Raw genomic sequence first — 21,991 nt, 5'->3', positions numbered from 1 at the left:
AATGTTGGTCGGCAGGGTGGGAGAGGTGTTGGTATACCATTTCTAATCACTAGATTGCATGCCAAAAGCCTGGATTAAATTCCAACCTCTCCGCAGTGTTGCTATGGAGTGAGGGCATATGCCGCTGTTTATTGTGGTTCGTCCGTCGGATGGTGACGTTAAGCCAAGCGGACCCTTTGTTGTTATTCGACAGGAGAATGCTATGTGCCATTACCGGGTTTCAGCATCTCCCAACTTCATCATAATCATCATCATCCTACACCCAGACGCCGTAAGTGACCGACGAGGGTCAAGCAGAAAGCTGTATGCTTTACGTCGCACCGACACAGATAGGTCTTACGGCGACGATGGGATGGGGAAGGCCTAGGAGTGCGAAGGAAGCAGCCGTGGCCTTAATTAAGGTACATTCCCAGCATTTGTCTGGTGTGAAAATGGGAAACCACGGAAAACCATCTTCAGGTCTGCCGACAGTGGGATTTGAACCCACTCTCTCCCGGATATATCAAACAAAAAGACCATATACGAAAATCTCCTCGGGACACCTGGTACTAAAAGCCATGCAGTAAATAAATAAATATATCGTTGTATGTACTTTTCGTGATTTTGAAAAGGCCTTTGATTCTATCAACCGGAGGAAAATGTGGAGGTCTATGGAAAAGTTCGGAACCTCACATAAGATAGTCTTACACAGGCAATGTATAATGTATATACTTGTCAAGTAGAACATAAAGATATGCTGTCTGGACCTTTTGCTGTGAAATCTGGAGAAAGACAAGGATATCTATTTTCCGCAGTTTTGTTTATCATGACACTGGATTGTACGTTGAGAGAGGCAACGAATATAAAGCGTGGATTAAATAACCGATTGGAACAATTGGATTATGCAGATGATGTCCGTCTTCTTGCAGAAGGTTTTCGTCACGTGGAAATCAAACTGAATGGCTTAAAAATAGAAGCTAAAGAAGTAGGCTTAAGGAAAAATAACAAAAAGACTAAGGGAATGCGCATGGATGATCGTAACAATTGTAGCTTGACTCTAGATCGAATGAATATAGAAAGAGTAGAGGAATTTAGTTACTTGGGAAGCATGGTCAGCCAGGATGGAGGTGCTTTTAGGAATGTGGTGAGTTGTAAAAATAAAGGTACAAGAGTTTTTGCACATAAAAACGAAGCTAAGGATATTCAACTCAAATGTCAAATCGGTGTTAATGACATTATCATTTTTATAAATCTTTTTTGGAAGTACATTATGAGAATATGGTGGCCAAATACCATCTCAAACAGAGACTTCTGGGGGGGCCACAAGTCCCATATAGCAACAGATAATGAGAAGAAAGTTGAGATGGACTGGGAACACCCTGAGAAGACCACAAGAAAGTATCACAAGGCAGGCATTGAGCTGGAATCCATAAGATAGTCGCAGGCAAGGCTGAGCGAGGATTACCGGGAAGAGAACCATGGAGGGAGGTGAAGGCATTGGCAGCAGACAGACAAAGCTGGAGGAATTTCGTCGGAGCCCTATGTTCCATCTAGGAATTAAAAGAAATATATAAATTGCTATTTTGGATATATCTATAGAATGGATGAAAACAGATTGACAAAAAGATACTGATGTACCTTGGGGATAAAAGTCAACAACGATCTGGATAGAAGAGGTCAAGAAAGGTTTAGAGAGAAATAAAATAAGAGAAGAGGAAGGTAAAAAAAATGTTTTAAGGATGGAAGAATTCCAAGGAAGAATGAAGAGGAAACAAGAAGGAAGGAGGAATTGTAACTGACGTGTGGTCACTAGCAGGCCTCATCGTGAAGAAAAAGAAGAAGCAAGACATTACAGCACAACGCACTATTTAAACACATGTTTTTGCTGGCAGTACCTAGTGTTTACTATGTCTTCTGGTATGGGTTAGAACAAATTTGTTACTTTCATTGATCTGTCTCAGTCTGGTCCTTGGCTTTGACAATATGAAATATGAGCGATACTAGTAATGCCATTCCCTATGCAGCCAGTCCCTGTTATGAATGACGTGGAGATGTTGCTCATGAGGCCGGCTGGTGCGTTTATTTCAATGAGTTTAAAAGCATGATATGCAATTTCTGATTCGGTGAGGAAAGCAACGGGAAACTACCTCACTCCTCATTTCCCCCAGCATGCCTGCTTATAGCGGAGCTGTTTAGGACCAAACTAGCCTTCGGGCTGTGTAACCAACATAACCACTTAAACAGCTCACGAGTTCTTTTATGAGCTAAACCGGCTCTAGGCTGTCTTGTGTGAGCACTTTCAAATACCTGCTAATCTGGGCTCTACGCACTGAGCTACTCACTCCGGCAAGTATAAATAAGTTACATCTACATTCAATGAAAAACAACCTAATTTCCTTGTTCGTTATCATTCAACTATTTTAGACACGAGGAAAGTACGAACAGGAAGTGACGTCAGCTACATACAGTATAGACGGCTCTCTTTTGTTCTTTCCTTCAGTTGTATTGGTCACTGGGCTACATAAACAAGCACCATTTCCTCTGAGTTGTAAAGTAAGTAACACTGTTTACAACTACATATTCATTTCTCATTAAGGCCAGGGCTGCAATCGAGAGTTCAAACGGCTACACGCCGTATGCTCTCTGCTTAATTCCACTCATGCCTTCTGATTTCTTGCGTATGCTTTAGCTTCTTTTCTTTTTTAGTTTCGTCATTCTATCAGGGAGTATTAACTCTTCAGCTACGCTCGTAATCGTGAACATCGAAGGCTCAACTTGATATCTAACATTACCGGTACCAACCATCACTCGACATTAGAATATCAGACTTGCGCTCTCAGCGCTCCTGTGTTGTGTTCCAGCATTGTAGAGCTATCTAGCGGTCTCCGAGAGAACACCTTTCCCTATTTACTATAGTTTGCGGGAATTGTAATGATTCTGTAACTTCTGTTATTCTTGAATGTTTATGGCAGTTTACTGACGATATAGATTGAATGTAAACATGGCTTCTGCTTCATCGGAAATGGATATTTTAGAACAGTTAGTGGACAGTATTGATTCTTTCAACATCTGGAAACAATTCAACCTCAGTTATTGACAAAAAGAAGCAAATTTGTCATGTTCTGACTTAGGGTATGCCCTGTTAGAATTTTGGTATTACAGCGCTGATCACGGGTAGTTTGGTCATCCTTTGTGTTTTCTTCTCCTCCTAGAACCTCTTCATCCTCTCTATCTCTCCCGTTCTTCAGATATTACTTTCAGTATCCTCTTGTCTCTGTCCTATCCCTGTACCTTTCTCTGTCATTGAGCTCAGGCACATTGGTTGGTGGATATTTATTTCTCCAGTTCTCTGTCCCTTCCACCTTGATCTCCATCACAGTCCAGACAACCAACTTATATCCCGTCCTACCTGTTTTTCTCCCAGACTCTTCTAGTCAATGAAGGAATTTACTAGGAAAATGAATGTAGCGAAGAAGTCAGCAAAGGATCACATGATGCCAAGCTTTTCTCAGTCAAAAAAATGGAAGGGTTTGCATAGGAACTTTAAGGTAGAAACAGGTTCCAAGAAGGGTATTCCAGGAATCATTAATGAAGAAGGGGAGTGTGTATGTGAGGATCTTCAGAAGGCAGAAGTATTCAGTCAGCAATAAATAAAGGGTAAATAAAGTAAGAATGTAAAGGAGAGGACATGTAAGTCTCTGGTAAGACTCCAATTACAGTATGGTTCCAGTGTATGGGATCCACACCAGGATTACTTAATTCGAGAACTAGAAAAAAAATGAAAGGAAATCAGCTCGCTTTTCTCTGGGTGATTTCCGACAAAAGAGTAGCAGGAAAGACGTGGGAGAAAGGCGACGAGCTGCTCGACTAAGAGTTATGTTTCGAGCTGTCAATAAAGAGATGGCGTGTAATGACATTATTAGACGATTATATTTGAGTGGTATCTTTAAAGGTAGGTAAGATCACAATATGAAGATAAAGTTAGAATTCAAGAGGACAAATTGAGGCACATATTAATTTGTGGGAAGAGAGTTAGGGGTGGGAATAATTTTCGAAGCGACATGTTCAATAAATTTCCAAATTCTTTGCATTACAAGTAACAAACTTCATTCCATTTCATTACTGACTTTCAGTATCTGAGATCCAGTTCTAAAATTATGTAATTGTATAAACTCAGCCTGTTCAATACAAGTTTGCCATTTGATAAATGGTCTGTCTAAGAAGCTACATACCGGGCGAGTTGGCCGTGCGCGTAGAGGCGCGCGGCAGTGAGCTTGCATCCGGGAGATAGTAGGTTCGAATCCCACTATCGGCAGCCCTGAAAATGGTTTTCCGTGGTTTCCCATTTTCACACCAGGCACGTGCTGGGGCTGTACCTTAATTCATGCCACGGTCGCTTCCTTCCAACTCCTAGGCCTTTCCTATCCCATCGTCGCCGTAAGACCTATCTGTGTCGGTGCGACGTAAAGCCCCTAGCAAAAAAAAAGAAGCTACATAGGACATGTTTCGACCTAGCCTAGAGGTCATCATCAGCTAAAATAAATACAGTTGCACCCACACCTGTTACAGCTAGATTTTTTTTTCTGCTAGGGTCTTTTACGTCGCACCGACACAGATAGGTCTCATGGCACAGCTAGATTTGTTCAAGTTTTAAGCTATGGACATTTTAAACATACAGTAGATTTTCATTGCATTTGTTGATTGTATTTTATCTGAAGTTTTTTTATGTAAAAGTGTTTTTGTGTACGTCTTTCATTATTGTGTTATTTGACCTCTATGCTAGGTCGAAACATGTCCTATGTAGCTTTATAGACATACTATTTATCAAATGGCAAACGCGCATTGAACAAGTGGAGTTTACACATTTAAATTGTTTGTAGTTATTTAAGAAAATACTAGGTAAACACCAGATAGGGAATCTGCCTCCTGAGCGACTGATTTAAGTGCAGATCAGTAGTGAGTGATTGGTCACTCTCTCCTGATCACATGTCCAACGAACCTTGCTCTTTTGAGTCTCATTTATTCTTAGATCTCCTTTTCGGTAAATTCGTCCCTTGATCTTCCTTTCCATCCTTTACCTCCACTTTTTGGTCCCAGTATCTTCCTAAGGAATGTTCTCTCTTTTCTTCTCCAGCTGTCCTGCCCCATGTCTTTCTAGTGCAATCGTCTCGGCCGCGTACCTCACTGCTACCTTGTGGCTGAGCCTTGTGTCCGTTGATATGTTTTTTACTGTACATATCTCCGGTCGCAAGGTAGGTAGTCATCATCTTTTAACCGTCTTATGCCTAGGGGTCATTCGATGGGACAAAATGTGTGACGGAAGTGTAACCATAGCACCCGCGTAGGCCGTGACGTAAGGTATGGATGGATGGCCAGACAATGTTACCTAGCAACCGTGCAGACCGTGATGTAAGGTATGGATGGAGGCCATACAATGTTACCTAGCAACCGTGCAGGCCGTGATGTAAGGTATGGATGGAGGGCCATACAATGTTACCTAGCAACCGTGCAGACCGTGATGTAAGGTATGGATGGAGGCCATACAATGTTACCTAGCAACCGTGCAGGCCGTGATGTAAGGTATGGATAAAGGGCCAGACAATACTACGTAGCAACCGTGCAGACCGTGATGTAAGGTGTGGATGGAGGTCATACAATGTTACCTAGCAACCGTGCAGGCCGTGATGTAAGGTATGGATAAAGGGCCAGACAATACTACGTAGCAACCGTGCAGGCCGTGATGTAAGGTATGGATGGATGGCCAGACAATGTTACCTAGCAACGGTGCAGACCGTGATGTAAGGTATGGATGGAGGCCATACAATGTTACCTAGCAACCGTGCAGGCCGTGATGTAAGGTATGGATAAAGGGCCAGACAATACTACGTAGCAACCGTGCAGGCCGTGATGTAAGGTATGGATGGAGGGCCATACAATCTTACCTAGCAACCGTGCAGGCCGTGATGTAAGGTATGGATAAAGGGCCAGACAATACTACGTAGCAACCGTGCAGACCGTGATGTAAGGTGTGGATGGAGGCCATACAATGTTACCTAGCAACCGTGCAGGCCGTGATGTAAGGTATGGATAAAGGGCCAGACAATACTACGTAGCAACCGTGCAGGCCGTGATGTAAGGTATGGATGGATGGCCAGACAATGTTACCTAGCAACGGTGCAGACCGTGATGTAAGGTATGGATGGAGGCCATACAATGTTACCTAGCAACCGTGCAGGCCGTGATGTAAGGTATGGATGGATAGCCATACAATGTTACCTAGCAACCGTGCAGGCCGTGATGTAAGGTATGGATGGAGGGCCATACAATGTTACCTAGCAACCGTGCAGGCCGTGGTGTAAGGTATGGATGGAGGGCCATACAATGTTACCTAGCAACCGTGCAGGCCGTGATGTAAGGTATGGATAAAGGGCCAGACAATACTACGTAGCAACCGTGCAGGCCGTGGTGTAAGGTATGGACGGATAGCCAGACAATGTTACGTAGCAACCGTGCAGGCCGTGGTGTAAGGTATGGACGGATAGCCAGACAATGTTACCTAGCAACCGTGCAGGCCGTGATGTAAGGTATGGATGGATGGCCAGACAATGTTACGTAGCAACCGTGCAGGCAGTGGTGTAAGGTATGGACGGATAGCCAGACAATGTTACCTAGCAACCGTGCAGGCCGTGATGTAAGGTATGGATGGATGGCCAGACAATATTACCTAGCAACCGTGCAGGCTATGTCTTACAGCTGGTGGTTATCCGAAATTAGTAGCCGTTGATGATGGCCATGACTGGGAGACATATTTATGACAATTTGATTTTCGCAAAGGGAAAGTAGTTTCTTTTTCTTCCTTTTATACCCCATTGCTCCTATTCTTTCCTGTTACATATTCTCCAAGGTACTTACACTTTTCTACCATCTGCACGGTGCCTTCTGGTGCTTTCCAATCCCCGGTAGTGTACAGAGCGTTTGTCTTTTCATAGACGATCCGTAGCCCTACCCTTCTGGCTATCTTCTTCATGTTTACGAGTTCTTTCTTGGCATTTTCCGCCTCTCTTACTTTGGCTATGTTGTCCGCAAATGCTAGGCAGTCCACTTCTGCCCTGTTATCCTTCTTGTCCCACACATGTGTCTCCGGTATCGTAATCTTGCCGTTTGTTGTCCTCCACTGTCTGATAACTTCGTCTAGTGCCATGTTGAATATCATTGGTGACATTCAGTCTCCAAGTTTTCCCCCGGTCAAACTCTTCTGTTAGTGCACTCCTGACTTTCACCCTTGCCTTTGTGTCTGTCAGTATGTCATTTATCAGTTATCGTGTGATGCCATCCAGTCCTCTGTTTTTCAGGATCCTCCCTATTTACAATGGACAGTAGCAAATTAATATTAAACAGAGCTATTAATACATTCATGCACTTAATAATAATAATACAGTAATAATAGGCGGGCTAAGTGGCTGATCTAAGACCAAGTGCGTAGGTTCGATCCTAACTCAATTTGGTGGTATTTCATGGTGCTGAAATACGCCAGTCTCGTCTTGGTGGATTTACCGGCACGTGAAAGAACTCTTGCCGGACAAGATTCCAGCAACTCGGAGTCTCCAAAATCCATAAAAGTAGTTAGACGGTTGTGGCGGGCTGAATCCTTAAATAGCACCCTCAAAGATTATACAGTTATATGGTAACCGCAAAAACAGATGATGAACTGTACCAGGCAAGATAACCGAAAACAATTAAAAGACAGAGTAAACTTTAAATGGAAACAAGTCATCCTTATTCGTTGAGTCCGGTACTAGACGCTGAAAGTTTACGCAGTAAAATAGATCACAATACAAACTTACTGAAAAATGTGTACCCTACCCCGGATAACAGTTCTGCCATGAGGTTCGCATAAGCATTAGGGGCACGGTTTATTAGATCCCCTACAAGTTATGCTACTCTAACGACGTTACGGGAAAACGGGCTAGACGACATCTCTTTTTTTTTTTTTTTTTGCTTTACGTCGCACCGACACAGATAGGTCTTATGGCGACAATGGGACAGGAAGGGTCTAGGAGTTGGAAGGAAGCGGCCGTGGCCTTGCCAGCACTTGCCTGGTGTGAAAATGGGAAACCACGGAAAAGCATCTTCAGGGCTGCCGACCGTGGGGCTCGAACCCACGATCTCCCGGATGCAAGCTCACAGCCGCGCGCCTATACGCGCACGGCCAACTCGCCCGGTAGACGACATCTCCTACCAAAAGGAGCTCGCTCTCTGGATCAGTGGTAGAGTGTCGGCCTCCGGACCCCAAGATAGCTGGTTCAAACCCGGCGGAGGTAGTCGGATATTTGAAGGGCAGAAAAAAGTCCATTCAACACTCCATGTCGTACGATGTCGGCATGTATAAGATCGCTGGTGACATATTTGGTGTTTACCCGACAAAATTACAGTAATTAAACTCAGATATAGACGCCTAAGAGAGATTCGGTTTACACTGCCATCTAGTGGGTCTAGAGTAAAAAGGAATGTCGAAATTCAAGATCAGACAGCCAGATGGTGTCAAATTAAATTGATAGCACGCGGTAGCTGAGGTCATACGATTATTATTATTATTACTATTATTATTATTACTGCCTAAACATCCGGGCTCTACTCACGAGTGGCGCAGATAAGGAGGTATGGGGGGGGGGGTAATGAGGATATATGCCCCCCCACATGAGACTGTTTTTTCATTATTATAAATAGATACTATTATTACTTTTACGAATGTAAAAATTTTAAAAGCATCCATTTAAAATATGTTTCGTTAGTAATAGTAGCAGTAGTATCGTCCTACCCAAGGAAATGTATCTACGCCATTGTTACTCATTACTGTAGGTGACTTCGTGTGCCAAAAGTATCTTGATTGGTGCTATAGTTCGTGCTTTTAAGACTGAACTTTCATTGTTCGAAGAACAATTACAGGAGGAAGGTTTTTAGGAATTTCCACCTTTAGAACCATACAATCTGTCTGACTGTAACACCGATAGTAACTTTGAAGCACTCACACAATTCGAAAAAGTTTTAGAAAATATCGAAGAAATGTTGCTTGAATTCAAAATTTTAATGGTCTCCTATTCTGTAAAGTTTGAGCAGGCTCTAGCCAAATTTCAATGAACCAATTAAGGTTAAAATTCCCGACCCTGCCTGGAATCGAACCCGGGACCCCTATGTCCAAAGGCCAGCACGCTAGCCATTTAGCCATGGAGCCGGACAAAAAGAACTGATAAGGCGTTACGTAATTTTGAAAGATTTCTACTGCAATATTCTACGTGACCTTCTTGAATTTTAAACAACTTGGAAGGAAAGTGACTAGAAGGCTAGAAGACCGTAAGACAATCAGCTGTAATCCCTTGCTTTGACTCCAAGGAATCAAAATACATTAACATCATAAATATATTAAATTATTTGGTGACAGACGATAAAACTGGGGGATCTAGCAATATTGAACGGAGGTTGAGAGGAGGGATTCAAGAACGGGTGGTCCCCGGTAAAATCGGGTAATACAGTAACCCTACGCAATGATGAAATAATAAATTTTAATGCTATTGGCTTTACGTCCCATGAACTACTTTTGCGGCTTTCGAGATGCCGAGATGCCGGAATTTATTAACGCAGGAGTTCTTTAACGTGCCAATAAATCTGCCGACACGAGGCTGACGTATTTCAGCAGCTTCAAATACCACCGGACTGAGCCAGGACACCGGAGATGAAAATCACTTCCCTTATTGAGGAATAACTTGGTACTACCGAATACTGGACGCTATGACTGATAAAAGTCAGTTACACTCACTGCATTGTCATCAACCACCAAGATCTAGATTGAAATCTAGGAGGAGTTTCGTCAATTCAACTTCAGCGCTAACTATGTCTCTGCAAAGAGCCAGAGAACAACTGTGGGCTGCTAGATGTGACCATCTTCAAACGTGGATAAAACCAGCAGAGTGTTTACCTCCTGTATGTACTTTAGACTGGTTAAGCTGGAGGTCACTGAACAGGAAACGATCAGGCGTTGGTAAATCCAAGAACAACCTTGCCAAATGACACTGTTTGCAAGAAGCAACATAATGTGACTAAGGAGAAGAACAGACAATGAGTCATCTACGCCAATACCCACTCTGTCCTGATTCATGCAGTGATGCAAAGTGAATGAAGGCTGAAGAAAATGCAGTTGCTGTTGCCAGATTCTTGGCGAAGGTCATCATCTTCTTCTTCTTTTATGATGCACATTCTATTACTTTACAGAATTATGTCATGTTCAAAGAGGAATTTGGAAAGGGAATCACAATGCAAGGAGAGGAAATCAAAACCCTGAGATTTGCCGATGATATTGTTATTTTAGCTGAGACTGCAGAAGATCTGGAGAAATTGCTGAAAGGTATGAACTCAGACTCGGGGAAGGAGTAGAAGATGAAAATTAGTAATAGAATGCAATCGAAAAACAGGTTATATTGGATTAGGAATTGAAGTCTTAAAGAAGGTACATTAATACTGTTACTTGGGTAGTAAATTAACTAACGATGGCAGCAGTAAAGAGGACATAAAATGCAGAATAGCACAAGTAAACAAAGACTTTCTTAAGAAAAGACATTTGTTCACATTGAACATTGATACTGGACTTACGTATTTTTGAATACTTTCGTCTGGAGCGTGGCATTGTATGAAAGTGAAACATGGACATTAACTAGCTCAGAGAAAATAAAAACGTTTGAAATGTGGTGTTACAGAAGAATGCTGAAAGTGAGATGGATAGGTCGAATAACGAATGAAGAGATACTGAATCGAATTAGTGAGATGAGATCGATTTGGTTAAACTTGACGAGAAGAGGAGATAGAATGATAGGACACATCTTAAGACACCCAGGACGTGTTCAGCTGGTTTTTGAGGAAAGTGAAGGTGAGAAGAAAGGTAGGGGTAGACCAAGGTATGAATATGACAAGCAATAGTTATGAAAAGGTTTGCAATGGGCAGGGTAGCATGAAGAGGTGCATCAAACCAGTTCTATGGACTGATGATTCAAAGGACAGCACCGAATAAGTGACGCTATAGACGAGGTGTCACTGAAACCAATCGATACATATCGAAAGGCTGACGAAGAGTAAATTATGAATTCTACACTTATTATTACCTTTTTTTTTTTTTGCTCCTTGCTTTACGTCGCACCGACACAGTTACATCTTACGGCGACGATGGGATAGGCAAGGCCTAGGAGTTGGAAGGAAGCGACCGTGGCCTTAATAAGGTACAGCCCCAGCATTTGCCTGGTGTGAAAATGGGAAACCACGGAAAACCATCTTCAGGGCTGCCGACAGTGGGATTCGAACCCACTATCTCCCGGATGCAAGCTCACAGCCGCGCGCCTCTAACCGCACGGCCAACTCGCCCGGTATTACACGTATTGCTAATAAAATTATTTCTCGCCAAAACAGCAAGAAAACATCTTAATTTTAATAAATGTACTAATTAAGTCCTTGATATTATGTTATATTCAAAACACGACTAAGGATTCTGGGCTTCTCTGTGGCTGCTTCCTAAACCAAAAACTTCGATAAAACCCTTACAGCCGGGCTGAGTTCGATTCCCGCTCAGTCCGGAGGAACTTGAAGGTGCTCAAATATGTCAACCTTGTGTCTGTATACTTACTGGGACGTAAACAAACTCCCATGGGACAAAATTCCGGCACCTGGGCGTCTCCCAGAACCGTCAAGTGAAGTTAGTGGGACGTAAAACCAATGCCATTAATAGTTATTAATATTAAACACTTTCCTTTCCTTTTGCGACTTCTTCACAGCGATGATTTCCTTTGACTATTCAACAGACAAACTAATTTGAAGTCAACTATTTAATGAAAACAAACCAAACTTTGGCACTACAGCCCTTGAAGGGCTTTGGCCTACCAAGTGACCGCTGCTCAGCCCGAAGGCCTGGAGATTGCGAGGTGTCGTGTGGTAAGCACGACGATTCCTCTCGGCCGTTATTCTTGGCTTTCGAGACCGGGGCCGCTCTCTCACCGTCAGATAGCTCCTCAATTCTAATCACGTAATCACGTAGGCTGAGTGGACCTCGAACCAGCCCTCAGTTCCAGGTAAAAATCCCGGACCTGACCGGGAATCGAACCCGGGGCCTCCGGGTAAGAGGCAGGCACGCTACCCCTACACCATGGGGCCGGCATACCCCTACACCATGGGGCCGGCATTTACTGAAAACAAGAGTTTGAAAATAATCTTTACATTGTTGTCAGCAATCCCCAAAGGCGTAACAAACAAAAATGAACGTTGGACGTTATAACCGATACATTTCTCCGAAGATGCGATAAAAAAATGCAACGTTTTATACGATATGCCGCAATAAGCCATTTTTAAATACAGTGTTTATATAGGATTTAGGTGGGACCGTTAGATTTCGCCGTTACATCCGACACAGGAAAGCAACGGAAAACTACCTCACTCCTCATTTCCCTAGTACGCCATTTATCACAGCTGAAGGCGGACCTGTTGAGGATCCAACCAGCCTTAGGGCTAAGGACTGAACATACATACATCCAACACGTCGTTAAAACTGTAGCTCAATAAACAGTTTTGACTAATTATATGAAAATCCACAGCCTGTTTCCAGTCATTCGATCGGGTCAGGAATGGAATGAATGAAGCCCCCCACTAGCGGCGAGGATAGGAATTGTGCCGGTTGCCGAAGCCTGTCGCACTCCGCTGGGGCAATGATTAATGAATGACAGATGAAATGAAATGATATTGGAAAATCTTACTGGAATGAAAGATGGCAGGGAAAACCGGAGTACCCGGATAAAAACCTGCCCCGCCTCCTCTTTGTCCAACAGAAATCTCACATGGAGTGACCGGGGTTGGAAACATGGAACTCAGCGGTGAGAGGCTGCCGCCTGAGCCACGGAGGATCTATATGACATGACACGACATGATATGATATGATATATTCAAACCAGCACTATTGACTCCGGGTTTCCCTGCAGGTGTTTCCTAGGACATAACCTTTACACACGCGTAACATATAGAAGGCTGTGGATCATGATTTCTAGTATGACATTACAAGAACACCACTTCGTTTTCTCTTTGTATCATAACGGCCCTCCACAGCCACCACAATCCTATTTAATGCAGTTGTAATCTTATCGCAGGCTATTCCATTACTGTATTAACACACGTGACTCACGATAGGTTAGGGTTTCACTGCTGATGTAACCCATGTACAGACGCGGCAGGAAATAAGGGTTCACGCAATAAGGAACTGAGGCATTCAGCGAGCTATGCTTTAGAGATATGCGTGTACGAAACAATATATTATAATGTAAGTATGGAAAGGGCTCTATTGTATTATTTACGTAACAGGGACGGAAAGTAATCTTTTACGTTACGAGTGGAATTTAGAAACGAATGAAGTAAACGTATCACTTTAGTGGCTCTTGTGTACAATATTTTATTCCATATTACGGTGAATTTGTCCGCCTCTGTGGTGTAATGGTTAGCGTGATTAGGTGCCACACCCGGAGGCCCGGGTTCGATTCCCGGCTCTGCCACAAAATTTGAAAAAAAAGTGCTATGAGGGCTGGAACGGGGTCCACTCAGCTTCGGGAGGTGAACTGAGTGGAGGTGGGTTCTATTCCCACCTCAGCCATCCTCGAAGAGGTTTTCCGTGGTTTCCCACTTTTCCTCCAGGCAAATGCCGGGATGGTACCTAATTTAAGGCCACGGCAGCTTCCTTCCTTCTTCCTTGTTTATCCCTTCCAATCTTCCCATTCCCCTACAAGACCTCTGTTCAGCATAGCAGGTGAGGCCACCTGGGTGAGGTACTAGTCCTCCTCCTCAGTTGTATCCAGAGGTGTGATCTCTCGCTGAGTCCGAGGGAAAAGCCAACCCTGGAGGGTAAACAGATTAAGAAAGAATTATGGTGAATTTACTTACTTTCAATTAAATCAATTTAATTATAAATAATGTTCATTCGTCACGGCGCAGATTGTCCATGTTTGATCCGTGAATTGAAGTGTTATTGTTTTGCTGTTCGTGTCTTGCTATTAAAGGTACCGGGTGCCAAAATAAAAATAAAACAGGATTGACCTTTGTTAATGAACATCGCTGAAGATGCTGGTAATGGCCTCATCCGAAGAAATGAACAACTGAGGATCCACTTCACCTAGAAACCAGTGGCGGAACTCACCACGTGATGGTTCGTCTGGACGTTTTAACCCATGCACAACAGTAAATTTGCAAGGATACAGACGCCGGTCCTTTTCGACAATTTTTCGACTTGTTTCCCTCTTGCACAGATAAATGGCGTTGAGATTTCTTCGTACTTCGTTCAAGACTTTCCATCACTCGATCAATGTATTCCGGTGTTCGAACTATTTTCGGATAGGTACAGTTTTTATTCGCTACAGAACCCATTTCACGCCAATTTGCCACTAAGTTTTGCATTGCAGACTTTGTGGAGGTTTTCCCAAAACACTTCCAGGCTTACACACAGGTTTTCCACGAACCGTGGTTCTCATAACACTCGACAATGAACGCGCGCTGTTCTATCGTGAGCACCACTTTGTGTTGCATTCAACTGGTCACTAAAGACATCCGTTCCTCTCACTCACTCACACGTAATGAGAAAGCTGCGTACTCGCGATCCAGGACACTGCACATGAGGTCGTAGACGTGGGATCCCTCGCTGAGTCCGGGGCATAAACCAACCCTGCAGGGTAAACGGATTAAGGAATTGATGATGATGATGATGATGAAACATGTGACAGCAATGGGTTAGTGCATCGAAATCATGGTCTCCAGCATTTACTGTGAAGAACAGGGTCAATTCCACGTCAGTTTCATTTTGCCCACCACCTAGCAAAGCCCATTTGAATTCAAATTCCATACAGATAATTCTCGAAAACGATTCGTTAGATTCAAATAAATTAAACGTTATAAATGTCAGTGGCTCAGGCGGCAGTGTGCCGGCCTCTCACCGCTGGGTTCCGTGCTTGAAACCCTGGTCACTCCATGTGCGATTTGTACTGGACAAAGCGGAGGCCGGACAGGTTTTTCTCCGGGTATTCCGGTTTTTCCTGTCATCTTCCATTCCAGCGACACTCTCCAGTATCATTTCATTTCACCTGTCAGTCATTAATCATTGCCCCAGAGGAGTGTGACGAGTTTCAGCAGCCGGCGGCACAATTCCTATCCTCGCCGTTTCATCCATTTCATTCCTGACCCGGTTGGAACTGGAAACAGGCTGTGGATTTTTAAAAGTGATTACTAGAGCCCGGATTTTTATGCATTAATAGGTTAGAATGCAAACTTCCTGAGCGAGAAGCAAGTATAATCTACCTTCACAACGATTATGCTATGGGGTTTGCATAAACATGAGGGGTACGGCCCATCAGAACCCCTGTATTTTATGTTACTCTTGCTATATTATGGAAGAGCGGGTGGCCGACACTTCCTATTAACCAAATTAGTTTGCAATCTAACCTGTTACTGCATAAAAATCCGGGCCTTAGTGATTACGAACATTGCAGGTGTACTATCCGGCTTAGAGAACTGCAGTATTGAGTGAACAAACACTTCGAGCCGTGCCGTCGTTGAGAGTCAAACAGCGCTCCTTTGTTCCGTGTCTCCAGTCACGTATTAACGTGGGTACTGTCGTAAAACACAACCTTCTCACAATTTTTTTCTCTTTGATGACGTACTGCATCTCAAGGACACTCTCAACTAGTCTCTGGCCCAATTAAATGGCGACACATTTACACACAATGAAGTCGATATTTTCATCCTGACCTTTATTAATCAGAGCTCATATTTTATTTTGATTTCTAGATTTACATGTGTTTTAATCCAAGATATACCACTCTGACGTCCACCCAGTACCATTCTATAGGGCAAAATTGGCCTACAAAGGAAAAGGAATTCCTATGGCGCTCCGCTGGGGTCAGGACGTAAAATACATACGGTACCGTGTAAGATATTGTCGAGATGAAGTATCTAGTCAAGAGGGGTTCGAAATTTTATTGCTGACATTTCATTTCTTAATTCTAAAATGTATGCATCTTCAGGACCATAAGTTCTAAGGTATTTTCTGGTTAAATGAACGGAATAGTATCCATCGAATGTCATAACTGCAATCCAAGCCGTTTATAGCGACATTGCTTTTAAGTGGGGACCTATACCTTTGAACATAGAAAAATGAGATCTGTTAAAGTTCTTTGCTTTGTTTGATTATTATCTTGTGAAGTTTTCCGATCCGTGCCGATCTCTTGACTTATACAGCAAACACTGGATTATTCGGGCTATTCACCGGATTATTGAAAACACAGACAATACGATTTTGTGTTTCTGTTTACTATGTTTAATGTGTCTGTCTGAACACCAATGCCATGATCATTCACTTATATTTCTTTACCGATTTTCCTTGCTGGAAATTTTCAATTAATTCAAGTTTTCGTTTTAACTTTCATCCGCTTTGTAGCCATGACTCCTATCACAGAACACCGATAAAATCAAATGCTGTACAGTGCATTGTTTAGTTCTCGAAGAAGCATGCCGCCAGCACACTTGTTGCCGAGAGGCACTCACACGTATTCGAAATACCGTAACGAAAATAAAGGAAATAATAATAATAATGATAATAATCAAGCTAACAATTTCCAACGCGCTCTATAAACGGGCATAACGAAGAAATAGATATAATAATAATAATAATAATAATAATAATAATAATAATAATAATAATAATAATCTTCTTCTTCTTTTCCTGCCGCTTTTTCCCACACCTGTGGGGTCGCGGGTGCGAACTGCATCGCACATGTGGATTTGGCCCTGTTTTACGGCCGGATGCCCTTCCTGACGCCAACCCTCTATGGAGGGATGTAAGCACTATTGCGTGTTTCTGTGGTGATTGGTAGTGTAGTGTGTTGTCTGAATATGATGAGGAGAGTGTTGGGACGGACATATACACCCAGTCCCCGAGCCAGAAGAATTAATCAGAAGCGATTAAAATCCCCGACCCGGCCGGGAATCGAACCCGGGACCCTCTGAACCGAAGGCCAGTACGCTGACCATTCAGCCAACGAGTCGGACAATAATAATAATAATAATAATAATAATAATTGTTATTTGCTTTACGTCTCACTAACTACTTTTACGGTTTTTGAAGACTCCGAGTTGCCGGAATTTGGTCCCGCAGGAGTTCTTTTACGTGCCCGTAAATGTAACCTTCAAATACCACCGCACTCAGCCAGGATCGCACTTACCAAGTTGGGGTCAGGAGGTCAGCGCCCCAACCGTCTGAGCGACTCAGCCCGGCGAAAAAATAAAAATAATGGTTTAATAAAACCTCGGGGGTGTACACAAAATCCCGATAATACGTAGTTTGCTGTAATTCATAAATTATTATTATTATTGGTCAAGGAGCCATGCTATTTTTGGTGAAATAATTCATTAAGGTCTCGCAATTTTCATAAAATACTTTCAATGTTCCCACTAAAACAGGAGGAAAATGTCACAGACATAGCGCTGGACGTCAGAGACAGGAAATGAAAGACGACACGACCACACGGAACTCCGAGCTGACAGGATCGTGCCATACCAAGTGCGCTGCGGTGTCACTGGCGGAAAGCAACATTGTTTTTGTGTTTGATGTTGATTTCTCAACGTGGCTCTCAAGCCGTTGTTCAGTCATATGCAGGCTTAGTAACAACAGCTTGCAAAGCCCACATATAGCGCATTTACGCGAATAATCCCCGCATAGTTTTTAATTTTTGGTCACGAAATTGGGGTGCGTGTTTTATTTGAGTCAATAATGGTATTTATTTTTTTCAAAATGAGCCTTCCTAAAGTTAGGGTGCGGGGATTATTCGCGTAAACACAGTATGGTATTTTCACAAGAACATCAGTACACGTACTGTCTGTCACCACAAGGATCCTGAATTTTACCCCAAAGAACGCTAGGAGACGCAATGTTACAACTTAAAAAATAAAATAAATTAATTATTCGTACGCACAAATAAAAAGCTGCTGGACTCATACTTCACGGAAGAAAAACGCAATACTTCCATAGGGGATTCACGGAAAGTGGGCTAGATTGAAAATTTTAAAATATAAAGGAGGTAATGGAGAATGCTTAACGAGTCTTTGATAATACCTATTATGATGTTGTTGAGTGTATTTCTGGAGATAACTAACCCATTCAAAATTTTCCAGGTGCATTTTGTAGTACTCCCTTACTACCAAATAACAATCCTTTAACTGACAAATTCTCAAGTCGAATGCTGTAATATTAGCTTAAATATGGGTGGTATGGTTCATAAATATGTCTTCTGTGTCAACCTCAATTGCCTGCGCAATGTCTCTTTCAAAACGTATAGTGGGATCCACCAGTAAAGCAAGATCGAAATCCTTTCCAGGATTTTCACCGTGGATTTCTCTTACTTTGAACATTTTCTGACTTAAACTCGTTTCCCTTGGCAGCCTAGAAATGCGAAATCTATGCTAAACTGAAGAGGAGAGCGGAAAATAGAGTCGAATAGAGAGCTGTCGTAAATCTACGGCTTGAACAGTTGGAGAAGAGGAGGGACTGTTTAACTTGGCAATAGGTGTGCTTTCTCACTTAATGCTCTATTTGTTATTTCAATTCTTGCTGCTTCTCGACCTTCAAGCTTCCTATCGCATGGTGTTACTTACAGCTCAGACTGAGGAAGCAAATGCCTACCTAACAACACCAGATCTCCTTCTGTCTAGGATTACAACCACCAAGGTGAGGATCCCTCAGGGATCACCTATCAGTCCGTTGTATTATTTGTAATTACTTTCGTTGTTTTCTTCACTTTCACAAACGCAAACGACACTCTAAAAACGTTTCATGCGATGTGTCGGCATGATGCCGTATCCGCTCGATTAGATTAGCAGTTTGCCTTTTCTACCACTACGAGCGCTAATGCGAGTCAATGCAGAGTTTAACTTTTGTAACTACATTAGGTGTGGATATTTTTCAAAAATCAAACATTTCCAGAGGGTATTGAACCAAGGAACACATTACAGAAGGAATTATGCAAATAAGTTAATATGGCTAGGATTTAAAAAAGAAAAAGAGCAAAGAATCAAGCGATTCTTGGCTGTTTCTCCGAAACTGCATTTAGGCCGGAAGTGATTTTCGAATTTCTTATTTCGGTTTGATAGAGCTATCCAAGGAGCCTCCGTGGCTCAGACGGCAGCGCGTCGGCCTCTTACCGCTGGATACCGTGGTTCAAATCCCGGTGACTCCATGTGAGATTTGTGCTGGACAAAGCGGAGGCGGGACAGGTTTTTCTCCGGGTACTCCGGTTTTCCCTGTCATCTTTCATTCCAGCAACACTCTCCATTATCATTTCATAGCATTTATCACTCATTAATAAATCACCTTGGGAGTGGCGACCCCATTGTAATAACAGCCTATATATGTTTCATTCATTCCATCCCTGACCCGGTCAATGACTGGAAAACAGGTTGTAGGTTTTTATTTTCATTTTCAGAGCTATCCAAGGGTCATAAATGAAACCTTTCCGGGCCCTTTAGCCCTTCAAATTTCGGCACAATTGAGGAAATTGCTTAATTTTACGTTCTTCCTAGTTTTTTCTAAAGTTGCTTTACGTCGCACGGACACAGATAGGTTTTATGGTGACGATGGGATAGGAAAGGCCTAGGAGTTGGAAGGAAGCGACCGTATCCTTAATTAAGGTACACCCCCGCAGTATTTGCCTGGTGTGAAAATGGGAAACCATGGAAAACCATCTTCAGAACTGCCGACAGTGGGGTTCGAACCGACTATCTCCCGGATGCAAGCGCACACCCGCGCGCTCCTAACCACTAAGAAATGTTTTTAACATTAAAATGTGAAGTTCCCAAATATGTCTTTTCCAATGTCATAAATAATTAAACGGAGCTCGATAGCTGCAGTCGCTTAAGCGCGGCCAGTGTCCAGTATTCGGGAGATTGTAGGTTCGAACCCCACTGTCGGCAGCCCTGAAAATGGTTATCCGTGGTTTCCCATTTTCACACCAGGCAAATACTGGGGCTGTACCTTAATTAAGGCCACGGCCGCTTCCTTCTCCCACTCCTAGCCCTTTCCTATCCCATCGTCGCCATAAGACCTATCTGTGTCGGTGCGACGTAAAGCAACTAGCAAAAAAAAAAAAAAAATAATACTGACATGAATATGTCTCATGGGTCATGTGAAAATTTGTGTAACGTAACGCGACGAAGTATGTTACGGAAGTGATGTCACGTAAGTCGTTACTGTAAGCTATGTCGCCTTCTTGGTCTTGCCTTGTATACTCGTACAAGTCTCAGGATCTCTATCATCATAGGTTTAAAATACATTTCTTGTACTTCCCTTTGATTATCAGAGAAAGGCTGTAAAACGCTCCAAAGCACACGGGATATTCCCAGACGTACCAGAAGAAAGCTCGCCTGTTCAACAGCCCATGTTACGAGCTGCTGTACTGTGCTCATGTCCTTGCTGAAGAACATAATGTATCTGTCTGTGTGTGTGTGTCGTTATTTCTAGTCGGCAGTGCGCTCCAGAAATAGCCGAGTCAACATCAGTCTGCTTGGAGCAACAGCAGAACTGAATCGTTACCCAGTTCTGCACAAGATGCTCCTCAGGATTCGACTACAGTGGGATCTCGATATCCCGAATCACCTCGTGAGCTAAATTTTTATACAGTTTTTGAGCATATATGGCTTCTAATGAATACATTATTTTTAACAGTATTTAAAATTATACAAACTATTTTACGGCATCGCTCTAATTATAACCCTTATTACACGGTATCTTATTGGTACATAAAGTAGTAAAACAAGAAACATACCTCCGTTAACACTTTTGGAAAAACCATCCGTCTTTTTGTTAGTGTTAAACTTTCCTCCCTTCACGATGAAACTTCTCGTCAATACGACGCAGCCGAGTTTCATAAACGGAGCTTGTCATTCGGGACCTGGGTGCTTGCTTTCGTACATGACTGGTAATTAATTCACACCCGCCGATTTTCCGACCATTACAAGTTTTAGTTTTTCGGTTCCCGTCATATTAGCGCCCAGCATCACCATAAACCTTTCTATACTTGCTTAACTGTTCCTCACAAACCACAAATGCCGTATTGCACAGTTAATATTGCACACAATTTGAGTTACAGAGTATTTTTGGCTTGAAGGGAGGAAATGTCTGCTTCAAGAAATCGAGAAATTCGTGTAACAGAATTTCGAATAATAGAGAAATAAACACGTAAAGAATGGGACAAATGGCAGGGAAATTTAACTTTCTTCCAGATACTGAAAATTCGAGTAAAGGAAGTTCGGGATATCGGGGTTCGACTGTATGTACTGCCTAGAAACGAGAGGATTAGGGACCATATGTCAATTTCAATTCATCCTTCCTTGTTTCCTCTTCCGTTCTATCCAGTATTCCTTCATCAGTGCATTGTGCTTTATTCTTCTCTCCTCAGCCATTTTGGACCGTCTTTCAATCAATCAATCAATCAATCAATCAATCAATCAATCAATCAATCAATCAATCAATCAATCAATCAATCAATCAATGAAAATGAAATGGCGTATGGCTTTTAGTGCCGGGAGTGTTCGAGGACAAGTTCGGCTCGCCAGATGCAGTTCTTTTTTTATTTGACTCCCGTAGGCGACCTGCGCGTCGTAATGAGGATGAAATGATGACGAAGACGACATATACACCCAGCCCCCGTGCCAGAGAAATTAACCAATCAAGGTTAGAAGTCCCGACCCTGCCGGGAATCGAACCCGGGACCCCTGTGACCAAAGGCCAGCACGCTAACCATTTAGCCATGGAATCAATCAATCAATCAATCAATCAATCAATCAATCAATCAATCAATCAATCAATCAATCAATCAATCAATCAATCAATCAATCAGTATTGATCTGCATTTAGGGCAGTCGCCCAGGTGGCAGATTCCCTATCTGTTGTTTTCCTAGC

The 21,991-nt window shown here is 42.8% G+C and overlaps 1 protein-coding gene across 2 annotated transcripts in view; it reads left to right on the top strand.

Moving 5' to 3' along the window:
• Window positions 1-21,991, top strand: part of LOC136886346 (glucose dehydrogenase [FAD, quinone]) — a 44,702-nt gene that overhangs the window by 3,256 nt on the left and 19,455 nt on the right. The window contains exon 1 of one of the 2 annotated variants that reach the window (XM_068230480.1): window positions 2,460-2,532. The exons of the other annotated variant lie outside the window; for it this stretch is intronic. The gene's annotated coding sequence lies outside the window, so the exon portion shown is untranslated. Of the gene's footprint in view, window positions 1-2,459; window positions 2,533-21,991 lie in introns of those variants that run through there. 2 annotated transcript variants of the gene reach the window in all.

This window comes from Anabrus simplex, chromosome X, assembly GCF_040414725.1.
Source record: "Anabrus simplex isolate iqAnaSimp1 chromosome X, ASM4041472v1, whole genome shotgun sequence".
NCBI classification, from domain to species: domain Eukaryota; kingdom Metazoa; phylum Arthropoda; class Insecta; order Orthoptera; family Tettigoniidae; genus Anabrus; species Anabrus simplex.
The sequence above is the reverse complement of the archived record's forward strand: the minus strand, read 5'-3'. Positions and strand labels throughout refer to the sequence as shown.